The 12,248-nt window shown below is 48.2% G+C and overlaps 7 pseudogenes; 1 reads left to right on the top strand and 6 right to left on the bottom strand.

Moving 5' to 3' along the window:
* Positions 1-2,635: 2,635 nt before the first annotated feature.
* Positions 2,636-2,754, bottom strand: LOC143931815 (5S ribosomal RNA; annotated as a pseudogene).
* A 320-nt stretch (positions 2,755-3,074) lies between these two features.
* LOC143931232 (5S ribosomal RNA) lies at positions 3,075-3,193 on the bottom strand (annotated as a pseudogene).
* A 101-nt stretch (positions 3,194-3,294) lies between these two features.
* On the bottom strand, positions 3,295-3,413 carry LOC143931684 (5S ribosomal RNA; annotated as a pseudogene).
* Positions 3,414-4,018: 605 nt separating this feature from the next.
* Positions 4,019-4,137, bottom strand: LOC143931993 (5S ribosomal RNA; annotated as a pseudogene).
* Positions 4,138-4,708: 571 nt separating this feature from the next.
* Positions 4,709-4,827, top strand: LOC143931472 (5S ribosomal RNA; annotated as a pseudogene).
* A 6,504-nt stretch (positions 4,828-11,331) lies between these two features.
* LOC143931543 (5S ribosomal RNA) lies at positions 11,332-11,451 on the bottom strand (annotated as a pseudogene).
* A 95-nt stretch (positions 11,452-11,546) lies between these two features.
* On the bottom strand, positions 11,547-11,665 carry LOC143931416 (5S ribosomal RNA; annotated as a pseudogene).
* Between the last annotated feature and the right edge of the window lie 583 nt (positions 11,666-12,248).

The following is a 12,248-nucleotide window of genomic DNA, read 5'->3' as shown; positions in this document are numbered from 1 at the left end:
GACCCAGGCCTGTGTGGGAGCTATCGACCTATTTCCCTCCTAAACCTGGATCTGAAGCTATTTTCCAAAATCCTCGCCACGCGTTTGGCGCGGCACCTGCAGTCTCTCATACACGTCGACCAAGTAAACTTTATCCCCTCTAGGGAGGCCCGGGACAATACTGTTAAAGTCCTTAACCTGGTGCATAAAGCCAAATCATCTGGGACTCCCTGTCTCTTCGTGTGTACGGATGCTGAGAAGGCCTTTGATCGGGTTGATTGGACGTTTTTATTCTCGGTCCTCCGACACATAGGCCTAGGGAGACGAATGTTGACCTGGATTCGTAATATATATTCCCGTCCCTCGGCTTAGGTAAAGGCGAATGGAGTGCTCTCGGCATCTCTCGACATCAGGAATGGGACCAGACAGGGGTGCCCTTTGTCTCCCCTTCTCTTCGCGCTGTCCTTGGAACCCTTTCTTTCTACTGTCCGGCGAAACCCCGACGTAACGGGACTCCTTATGGGCAGCACCGAGTGTAAGATTTCGGCTTATGCGGACGACATGCTGTTTTCATTAACGAACCCCAGAATCTCCCTGCCAAGTCTCCTTCACAAGTTCCAGCTTTACGGAAGGCTCTCCCACCTCAAGATTAATTTTTCGAAATCGGAGGCCATGGGGGTGGCTGTATCACCGCAGACGCTACTAGATATGCAGTCTACCTTCCGTTTTAGGTGGACTCACACGGCCCTGACATACCTGGGTACGCAGATCCCGCCCGATATAACACATACGTTTGCGATGAATTTCCCCCCCCGGTTGTTAGGGCGCGCGCTCTCCTCCAAAAATGGAGCTCCGGCTTTCATTCATGGTTCGGGAGATGCAATCTCATTAAAATGAATATACTTCCCAAATTTACCTATCTTTTCCAGGCTCTCCCGATCCAGATCCCGGTCCCATTCTTTAAACGGGTTCAGTCCCTACTTACTCAGTTTATATGGGCACGCAAAAAACCTCGTCTTAAGCGATCGCAATTGACTCTAGCCAAACAGCAGGGAGGGTTGGCTCTCCCTGATTTACGACGCTATTACCAGGCCTCTCACATGGGGCGTGTGTTTGGAATTGTAACCGTCTGACTAAGCTGTGGGTGCAATTAGAACAGTCTTACTCCTGCATTCCCTTGAAAAGTGCCCTGTGGTGCTACAAAGATTTGCCTAAGGCGTTGAAGTCACACCCTACTATAGGGGCTTCTTTGAAAGTCTGTCACCGGATTGCTGCCCAAAATGTACTGACATCTCTGACTTCCCCCTTGTTCCCTATCCTTGGACATCCGAGATTTGAGCCGGGAATTTCCGCCCGAGAATACGATCTGCTCAAAAGTTCCAATTTGGACCATGCGTCTAAATTTGTTAGCGACGGTAGGTGGCCATCCATCTCAATTCTGACCGATCCCGGAAAGTTTCAGCTACCTTTCTGGAGAGCGGTGCAACTGCATCACTTCCTCCATTCTATCCCCAATCCCAAAGATTTCGACCGCCACCTGACGGACTTTGAGGCTCTCTGTACAAGTGATGGCCCCTTAGCCCACATCCTCTCTCAGACATATAAGCTCCTGAACACACTTCCGGAGCATCCACATTTACCATGTCTGTCCAGTTGGGAGAGAGATCTTAACTGCTTGTTTTCCCCGGCGCAAAGACAGCGCATTGTTACCCTCGCTCTCAAGTCCTCGCTATGCACCAGGATTCAGGAGACAAACTTTAAACTTCTCACCAGGTGGTACTTGACACCATCTAAGCTACATAAGTGCTTCCCCGCTACCTCTGACAAATGCTGGCGATGCGGTGAGGAAGAAGGCACTCTGCTTCATATATTTTGGTCCTGCCCAAGGTTGATTGATTTCTGGAGAGAAGTCAGACGCATTACACAGCAATTTGTGGAATTCCCGCTCCCGGATGAGGCGGCTTTCTTTCTCCTGCACCTCTCACAGGTCCCCATTAAGCAATACAGAAAGTCCATCCTGCGGCATTTACTAAATGCTGCAAAGTCCTGTATCCCGCTTTATTGGAAGAACAGTTCCCCCCCTTCTATTGCTCACTGGGTCAGGAAAGTAGAGGACATTAAAAAGATGGAGGACTTGATCCTTACGGCACAGGATAAACAGGAGATTTTTAAACAAACCTGGGATGGTTGGAATGTTTTCATATTTTCGCTGGAGGGGCGCCGCCTGCTCTCGCCTTAGTGCCAGGGGATGGCCTGCATGGGCCCCCTGGGACGGAGGTCGCCATCGCGTCTTTTCCCTCTTTTCTTTCTTTTCCTTTTCTTCTGCTCTCTGTATTCCTCTCTCCCCCCCTCCCTGTTACTCTTTCTTTTCTTTTTGGAAAAAGTGAAAAGTGGGAACGACAGACCCCTTCCCCTTTTTGGGGATAGATGGTGCCGGGGGGACTTGGGGTTTATATGATCCCAGACCCTGGCACGATATACGCGCTATATGTTACTTCGTTATGATTGCAATATGACACTCCTAAAGTCCCAGTTTTTGTCTGTATTGAGTTTTGCTTAATTGGATTGTACTTGACTTGTTGTTGTATGTTGTAATGCGGGGACGGTCTTCCCCAGTTTGGAGTTGAATAAAATTTATATTTGAAAAAAAAAAAGAAGCCTACAGCACCTAGTATTCCCAGGTGGTCTCCAATCCAGGTACTAGCAAGGCCCAACCCTGTTTAGCTTCTGAGATCAGAGGAGATCGGGCGCTTTCAAGGTTTTGTGCCCATAGGCAATCTCTTTGGGCATTCTCAACCCTCTTGACAAATGCCAAGATAGTCACCTTGAGATACAAGTGAAAAAAAACAGGTCAATGTCAAAAACATAAAAAGAAGAATACGGCACCTGGTATTCCAACGCCATCTCCTATCCAGGTACTAACTAGGCCCAAACCTTCTTAGCCTCAGAGAAGAGAAGAGATAGGGCTCTTTCAGGGTGATGCTGCTGTAAGCGATCTCTTTGGGCACTCTCAACCCTCTTAACAAATGCCAAGATGGTCACCTTGAGAAACAAGCGAAAAAAAAAATCGAATCAACGCCAACAACATAAAAAGAAGCCCACAATAACTGGTATTCCCAGGTGGTCTGCCACTGAGGTACTAACCAGGCCCGACTCTTCTTAGCCTCCAAGATCAGACGAGATTGGGTGCTTTCAGAGTGATGTGGCCATAGGCAATCTCTTGAGGCACTCTCAACCCTCTTGACAAACACCAAGATAGTCACTTTGGGAAACAAGCGAAAAAAAAAACAGGTCAACGCCAACAACATAAAAAGAAGTCTACGACACCTGGTATTCCCAGGCGGTCTCCCATCCAGGTACTAACAAGGCCCGACTCTTCTTAGCCTCCAACATCAAATGAGATTGGCTGCTTTCAGGGTGATGTGCCCGTAGACAATCTCTTCAGGCACTTTCAACCCTCTTGACAAACGCCAAGATGGTCACCTTGGGAAACAAGCAAAAAAATAAAAAATAAGTCGGAAGCTAGAGACAATACGGCCCGAGTCCTCAATTTAATCCATGCGGCGCATGTACAGGGAAGGTCCTTGCTTATGTTGTCAACGGACGCGGAGAAGGCAAGTTATTGTAGGCTTCTTTTTATGTTGTTGGCATTGATTTTTTTCGCTTGTTTCCCAAGGTGACCATCTTGGCATTTGTCAAGAGGGTTGAGAGTGTCCAAAGAGATCGCTTACAGCAGCATCACCCTGAAAGAGCCCTATATCTTCTATTCTCTGAGGCTAAGAAACTAAACTCTTCGAGGGTAGCAGGGCTAGTATCAATAATATTTTAAATGGTAGAGGATCCCAACGAGATGGAGCTTTAATCTCATCTTGATATGACCGCAAAGCTGTACACGTGCTATTCTCCTCTGACTTCTTACGATTGGCTCTTACATCCATGCAATATGATCGTTTGTTTGTAACTATTTGTATCACACATTCTGTGAAGTTGCCTTTGCATTGTATCTCGCATACTACTAAATAAAAAATAAAAAAAAAGAAGCCTATGGCACATGGTATTCCCAGGCGGTCTCCCATCCAGGTACTAACCAGGCCAGACACTGTTTAGCCTCCGAGATCAGACGAGATTGGGCGCTTTCAGGGGGATGGGGCCGTAGGTGATCTCTTCGGGCACTCTCAACCCTCTTGACAAACGCCAAGATGGTCACCTTGGGAAACAAGGGAGAAAAAAAACAGGTCAAGGCCAACAACATAAAAAGAAGCCTACAGCACCTAGTATTCCCAGGTGGTCTCCAATCTAGGTACTAGCAAGGCCCAACCCTGTTTAGCCGCCTGGGAATACCAGGTGATATTGGCTTCTTTTTATGGTGTTGGCTTTGACCTGTTTTTTTCGCTTGTTTCTCAAGGCGACCATCTTGGCGTTTGTCAAGAGGGTTGGGCGTGTCTTGAAGAGAACACTTACGGCCACATCACCCTGAAAGCGCCCGATCTCGTCTGATTTCAGAGGCTAAGCAGCGTCAGACCTGTTTAGTACCTGGATGGGAGACTGTCGGGGAAGGTGCCATAGAAGGATCTAATCTGGTTAGTGTCTTGATTGGGAGATCGCCTGGGAATACCGGATGCCGTAGGCTTCTTTTTATGTTGTTGGCTTTGACCTGTTTTTTTTAGCTTGTTTCCCAAGGTGACCATCTTGGCCTTTGTCAAGAGGCTTCAGAGTGCCCAAAGAGAGTGCCTACGGCCAAATCACCCTAAAAGAGCCCAATCTCATCTGATCTCAGAGGCTAAGCAGCGATGGGCCTGGTTAGTACCTGGATGGGAGACAGCCTGGGAATACCAGGTGCTGTAGGCTTCTCATTATGTTGTCGGCGTTGACCTGTTTTTTTTACCTTGTTTCCCAAGGTGACCATCTTGGCATTTGTCAAGAGGGTTGAGAGTGCACAAAGAAATACCCTATGGGCACAACACCCTGAAAGAGCCCAATCTCGTCTGGTCTCAGAGGCTAAGCAGGGTTGGGCCTGGTTTGTACCTGGATGGGAGACCGCCTGGGTTTTCCAGATGCCGCAGGCTTCTTTTTATGTTGTTGGTGTTGACCTGTTTTTTTCGCTTGTTTCCCAAAGTGATCATCTTGGCATTTGTCAAGAGGGTTGAGAGTGCCTAAAGAGATCGCTTACAGCCGCATCACCCTGAAAGCACCCTATCTCTTCTGATCTCAGAGGCTAAGAAGGGTTGGGTCTAGTTAGTACTTGTATGGGAGACGGCCTTGGAATACCAGGTGCCGTATTCTTCTTTTTATGTTGTTGGCGTTGACCTGTTTTAATTCGCTTGTTTCCCAGGGTGACTATCTTGGCATTTTTCAAGAGGGTTGAGAGTGCCCAAAGAGATTGCCTATGGGCACATCACCCTGAAAGTGCCCAATCTCCTCTGATCTCAGAGGCTAGAAAGGGTCGCGCCTTGTTAATACCTGGATGGGAGACCGCTTGGGAATACTAGGTGCTGTAGGCTTCTCTTAATGTTGTTGGCGTTGACTTGTTTTTTTTTGTTTGTTTCCCAAGGTGACCATCTTGGCGTTTGTCAAGAGGGTTGAGTGTGCCTGAAAAAATCTACTATGGCCGCATCACCCTGAAAGAGCCAAATCTCTTTTGATCTCAGAGGCTAAGCAGGGTGGGACCTGGTTAGTACCTGGATGGGAGACCACCTGGGATTTCTCGATGCCATAGGCTTTTTTTTTAAGTTCTTGGCATTGACTTATTTTTTTTTGCTTGTTTCCTTCCAGCGAGAATATAAAGGTATTCCAGATGTCCCAGGTTTGTTTAAAAAATTCTTGTTTACCTTGTGATGTGAGGATCAAGTCCTCCATTTTTTTTAATGTCCTCTATTTTCCTAAGCCAGTGAGTAATGAAAGGGGGGGAAAAATTTTTCCAATAGAGATTTAGAGATACAGGATTTCGCCACATTTATCACATGCCGTAAAATTGATTTTTTTGTACTTCTTAACGGGAATCTGTGAATGGTGCAAGAGAAAGAATGCAGCCTCTTCCTGGATGGAGAAGTCTGTGAATTTTTGTGTTATGCATTGGATCTCTGTCCAGAAGTCCACCAAGCTGGGGCAGGACCAAAAAATGTGGAGCAACGTGCCCTCTTCTTCTCCACACCTCCAGCATATGTTCGAGGAAGAGGGGAAACATTTCTGCAGCTTTGATGGTGTCAAATACCACCTGGTGAGAAGTTTAAAATTAGTCTCCTGTATCTTCGTGCACAGCGAGGTTTTGAGAGCCAAAGTGATAATGCGTTGTCTCTGTGCTGGGGAAAACGAGCAATTAAGGTCCTTTTCCCAGTTGGACAGACAGGTTAAGTGTGGGTAATCTGTTTGAGAGAGAATGTGGGCCAAAGGGCCTTCGCTTCTGCATAGAGTCTCAAACTCCGTCTGAGGATGGGCGAACGTTTGAGGATTGGGGATGGAATGGAGAAAATTATGTTGTTGCGCCGCTCTCCAAAAAGGCAGTTGGAAAAGCCCTGTCGGATCTGTTAGGGTTGAGAAAGAAGGCCATTTTCCATCAATGACGAATTTAGACGCATTGTCTAGGTTGGAATTTCTAAGTGGGTCCCCGGTTCAAAGTTCGGATGGCCACGTATAGGGAATAGGGGGGAAGTCAAAGACGTGAGTGTGTTTTGGGTAGCGATCAGGTGACTGACTTTCAACTAAGCCCCTATAGTGGGATGTGACGTCAATTCTGTGGGTAAATCCTTATAGCACCACATGGTGCTTCTTAGCGGAATTCGGGAGTGAGCTTAGAAAGTTTGTTTCGATTCCAGTCCAATACACGCCCCAGATGGGAGGCCAAGTAATAGCGTCGCAAGTCAGGGAGAACCAACCCTCCCTGTTGTTTAGACAATGTCAGCTGTGACCGCTTAAGTCTGGGATTTTTGTGGGCCCAGTTAAATTGAGTGAGCAAGGATTGAGCTTGCTTAAAAAACGGGACTGGAATCTGGATCGGGAGAGCTTGGAAAAGATAGGTAAATTTAGGGAGTATGTTCATTTTAATGAGATTGCATCTCCTGAACCAGGAATGGAGGCCAGAATGCCACCCGTGAAGCAAACTGCGGATCTTAGTGACAAGGGGTGGGGGGAAGTTCAACATAAACGTACGCGCGATGTCCGTTGAATTTAAGTACCTAAGTACTTAAGGGCTGTATGGGTCCATTTAAATAGAAAATTGGACTGCAAGTCTATTAACGTTTGGGGGGGACTGCAACCCCCATGGCCTCTGATTTCAAGAAGTATCCCGTATATCTGGAATTCCCGAAGGAGATTTGGCAAGGAAACTCTGGGATTCGTCAGCAAGAACAGCATGTCATCCGCGTAGGCAGATATCTTGCACTCAATAGTACCCATTTGGAGTCCCGTTATGTCTGAGTTTTCTCGAATTGTGGAGAGAAAGGGTTCCAATGACAGGGGCGACAGGGGGCAACCCTGTCTGGTCCCATTCCCGATGTCAAGGGGAGATGAGAGCACCCCATTCGCTTTGACTTGAGCTGAGGGGCGTGAGTATATCTTACTTATACATGCCAGCATCCGTTCACTCAGACCTATATGGCGAAGGACCAAGAACATGAATGTCCATTTGACCCGATCAAAAGCCTTCTCGGCATCAGTACTCATGAAAAGACAAGGGGTCCCAGATGACTTTGCTTTATGGACCATAATGGTGTTGTCCCTATCTTCCCTGGTGGGAATAAAACCTAACTGGTCAATATGTATAAGGGACTGCAAGTGATGTGCCAATCACGTGGCGAGGATTTTAGAGAATAGTTTTAGGACCGAATTTAGGAGGGAAATGGGTCTGTAGCTCCCACATAGGCCCGGGTCTTTGCCCTCCTTAGGTATCAACGAGATGTGGGCTCTAGGGGTATCCTCAGGAAAATCCCCATTCGAGCTCAGAGTATTAAATAAATTCACCAAGCGCGGGCCAAGAATAGGGAGGAAGGTCTTATAGTATTGTGCGGTATATCCGTCAGGGCCCGGAGCCTTACCCACCTTCGGAGGTCCCACGGCCGTCTGGACTTCTTCCAGTGTGATCGGGTCCTCCAAGTACTCCCGTGATTCCGATGAGAGGGTTGGTAGACCAGAACCAATTACATATCTGTATATATTGTCCTGTCCAGTCCCTGAATCGGGCAGTTTGTAGAGATCAGAGTAACATTTTTCAAAGACTTCGGCTATTTGGGTTGGGGTAGAGGCCCTCTGACCATTCTCATCTATCAACTGTGGTATGTAAGAAGCAGATTTCAACTCCTTTAACGACCTGGCTAAGATTTTTCCGCATTTGTCCCCTGACTCCTACGTCAGTTTACGACAAAACTGGAGTGCCGCTTTCGCTTTATAATGGAGCAGGTCAGCAATCTGGGTACGTAGTGTCCCCAATTCAATCTCTAAGGTCCGTGAGGGGGCATGTTTATGTTTCGCTTCCACAGAGGCAAGTTCACGAAACAGATTAGCAAGCTGTTCCTTCCATGTTCGTTTGATGCGCGCCCCGTGCCTGATAAGTACCGTGCGGAGTACTGACTTGTGAGCCTCAAAAATTATCCCCGGGTCGCAGTCCTGCGTTTAGTTTTCTTGGAAATAAAGGTCCAATTCCCTGGTCACATCTGCTAAAACTTCCAGTATCTGGAGGAGGCTCTCATTAAGGTGCCAGAATAGAGACCTAGGTGAGGGGTTCCCAGAGAGGGTGTAGGTAAGGGCTACAGGAGCGTTGTCAGACCAAGTAATATGGCCGATGGAGGAAGAACTCACCAAGTGCAGTTGGTCATGTGAAATCAAGAAGAAGTCTATCCTCAAGTATGATTTGTAAGGGGAAGAGCAAAAAGAGTAGTCCCTTTCCCCAGAGTGTTGCAGACGCCAGACATCAACTAATTGGTCATTCAGTAAACACTTAGTAATCCGCTTTCTAGAGGAAATGAGGAGCGAGGAGCAAGAGGCAGAAGTGTCAACCGATGGCGAAAGGGGACATTAAAGTCCCCACCTAATATCAACAGTCCCTCCCGAAAGTCACATAATCTGTGCAGGGTAGTTCTGAGGAACGTGTCTTGGTGATCATTGGGAGCATACACAGTGGCAAATCTAAAAAGGTGCTCTCCAATGTGGCCCCTAAGAAAAAGATATCGGCCCCCAGGGACCACCAGAGAATCCTGGAGAACCCAGGGGAGCCTGCTAGAGATCAGAATGGAGACTCCCTTGGTCTTAGAGGAGGGGTTAGTAGAGTGGTAGACCTTAGGGAAGGATCTCGACCATAGAAAGGGAATTTTTTAAATGTGTTTCTTGTATAAAGGCCACATCAGTACAGGAAGTCTTCAGTTTTCACAGGAGGATCCACCGTTTTTCAGGGGAGTTCAGTCCCTTAACGTTTAGAGAGGTGACCTTGACTGAGTCTGCCATCGCTCCTCGGGGAGGGGGAGGGGGACATCAGAGAAAAGCAAAGAAAGTTGAACCAAGGTAGGTTTTGGGTAGGTAATGGATGGCGGGAACTAAGGCCGCGTACACACGCGGGGACTGTTCGCTCAACTTTGTCCGTCAAACAGTTTCAGCGGACAGTCCGCTCAAAATTAGCATGGACGGACTTGCCCGCACACGACGAAAGAACAGTCCGCTGAAACCGTGCGCGATGACGTGAACGGCACGTACGACGGGACTAGAAAACGACGTCCTATACACTGCAATGCAAACTTCGGCGTGTAAATCCTTTCTGAGCATGCGCGGAACTTAGTTTGACGAACAAGCCTACACACGAGGGGACTGTTCGCTGAAACAAAGTTTCAGCGGACAGTTTTTCGGAATTTCCAAAAAACTTTGTTCAGCAGACTGTCCGCTGAAACTGTCCGCTGAAAGCCCACACACGAGCGGACTGTCCGCCGAAACACTGTTCAGCGGATAAAGTTGAGCGAACAGTCCCCGCGTGTGTACGCGGCCTAAGGGGGAGAAAGGAAGGGCAAATGGAAGGAAAGGTAAGGGGAAAAAGAGGCACCTCAACCCCAGGGGGAGAGAGAACTTAAGGGTTGTCCGCACTCAACAGTACAGGAAGGGTGTACTAAAACAGCACAATTATGCTATAGCGCGTACCAGATGTACACTGGGTTTAAAGCACTGTCCTACTTGGGTTGGTGGGTAGACAGGTCAGAGAGGGAGCCCCCGAATCCTAGTCCCCCCAGTCCCGGCAGTGGTAAATGTCACGTCTGATACTGGTATGCAAATAAAAGACAATCAGTAACATCATAGAACCAAAAAACAATAGTATAATCAAAACAGAGGTAGAGCATATAACTGTCAGCACTGAGGGGTCTTCTCGGCTCGCCCTAAATGTAGGCATGCACGAGGGAGCCCATCACAACAGAAAAGGCATCACAGAATGGGATCCACCACCCTCCGTCCCATACTCCAAAAGTACATGCAGTCCCCGAACAAATGCATTTCTCCCTTTGGCAGATTGTCCTCTCCTTACCCCCTCTCCCCCGTCCACACCCCAGGGGGGAAAAGGGGCAGGGAAGGGGGGAAAAGGGGGGGTGGAAGGGGGGAAAGGGGGAGGGAAGGGAGGGAAGGGAAGGGAAGGGTGGGAAGGGGGGAAAGGGGGAGGGAGGGGGGAGGGAGGGGAGAGGGGACAAACATGCAGAAATGTCAAGTCCTTTAGCGCACTCCCACCAGCAACCACCCGGACCCCATAAATTTCAACTCCTCCCCTCCATGGTCACCACATAAAGATGAAAGAGGAGCAGCCCTGGTCGGTGAATGGAAAATCCAGCAGGCAAGGGGCTGGGGCCACCATCCCTCCATCCAACGGAAGACTTCACTGGAGAAGCAGTCCTGGGGCCCGCCAATTAATGTCTCTCCTGCATCGCCATCGGGGGCGGCTGTGTAGAGCATCCAGAGGGAGGCTGGGACCGCCCAAACAGTAAGGGGTAAATCCTCCAGGGGGGTCCAGAGTCACACTGGAGGGAAGCAGTGTCTCGTACCAATAGGCTCAATAAATAAGTCATCCAGGGTCCCCGAAACCTGCAGAAGGCAATGTCGGCAAAGAGTAGGTGGGGCATTATGTACTCGGGGGACCGTCTTCCCCTATTTGGAGAAAAAATTATATTTGAAAAAAAAAAGAAGCCTACGACACCTGGTATTCCCAGGCGGTCTCCCATCCAGGCATTAACCAGGCCCTGCTTAGCCTCCAAGATCAGACGAGATGGAACAGATTCAGGGTGATGTGGCCGTAGCCAATATCTTCAGGCACTCTCAACTCTCTTGACAAACACCAAGATGGTCACCTTGGAAACAAGCGGAAAAAAATAGGTCAACGGCAACAACATAAAAAGAAGCCTACGGCATCTGGAAATCCCAGGCGGTCTCCCATCCAGGTACTAAACTGGTCCCAACCCTGCTTAGCCTCTGAGATCAGATGAGATTGGGCTCTTTCAGGGTGGTGTGGCCGTAGGAGATTTCTTCAGGCACTCTCAACCTTGACTAACGCCAATATGGTCACCTTGGGAAACAAACAAAAAAATCAAGTCAACGCCAACAACATGAGAAGAAGTCTACAGCACCTAGTATTCCCAGGTGGTCTCCCATCCAGGTATTAACAAGGCCCGACCCTGTTTAGTCTCTGAGATCAGACGAGATCTGGTGCTTTCAGGGTTATGTGGCCATAGGCGAGCTCTTCAGGCACTCTCAACCCTCTTGACAAACACCAAGATGGTCACCTTGGTAAACAAACAAAAAAAAAAAACAAGTCAACACCAACAACATAAAAAGAAACCTTCAGCACCTAGTATTGACAGGTGCTCTCCAGGTGGTCTCCAATCCAGGTACTAGCAAGGCCCGACCCTGTTTAGCCTCTGAGATCAGAGGAGATCGGGCGCTTTCAGGCTTATGTGCCCATAGGCAATCTCTTTGGGCACTCTCAACCCTCTTGACAAATGCCAAGATAGTCACCTTGGGAAACAAGCGGAAAAAAAACAGGTCAATGTCAACAACATAAAAAGAAGACTACGGCACCTGGTATTCCAAAGCCATCTCCCATCCAGGGACTAACTAGGCCCAACCCTTCTTAGCCTCAGAGATGAGAAGAGATAGGGCTCTTTCAGGGTGATGCTGCTGTAAGCGAACTCTTTGGGCACTCTCAACCCTCTTGACAAATGCCAAGATGGTCACCTTGGGAAACAAGCGAAAAAAAAAAAAACGAATCAACGCCAACAACATAAAAAGAAGCCTACAATAACTGGTATTCCCAGGTG

This window comes from Lithobates pipiens, unplaced genomic scaffold (assembly GCF_037356315.1).
Source record: "Lithobates pipiens isolate NorthernLeopardFrog02 unplaced genomic scaffold, aLitPip1_a1.2 Scaffold_25, whole genome shotgun sequence".
Taxonomy (NCBI): Eukaryota; Metazoa; Chordata; class Amphibia; order Anura; family Ranidae; genus Lithobates; species Lithobates pipiens.
Note: the sequence above shows the minus strand (reverse complement) of the source record. Positions and strands in the feature narration are given on the sequence as shown.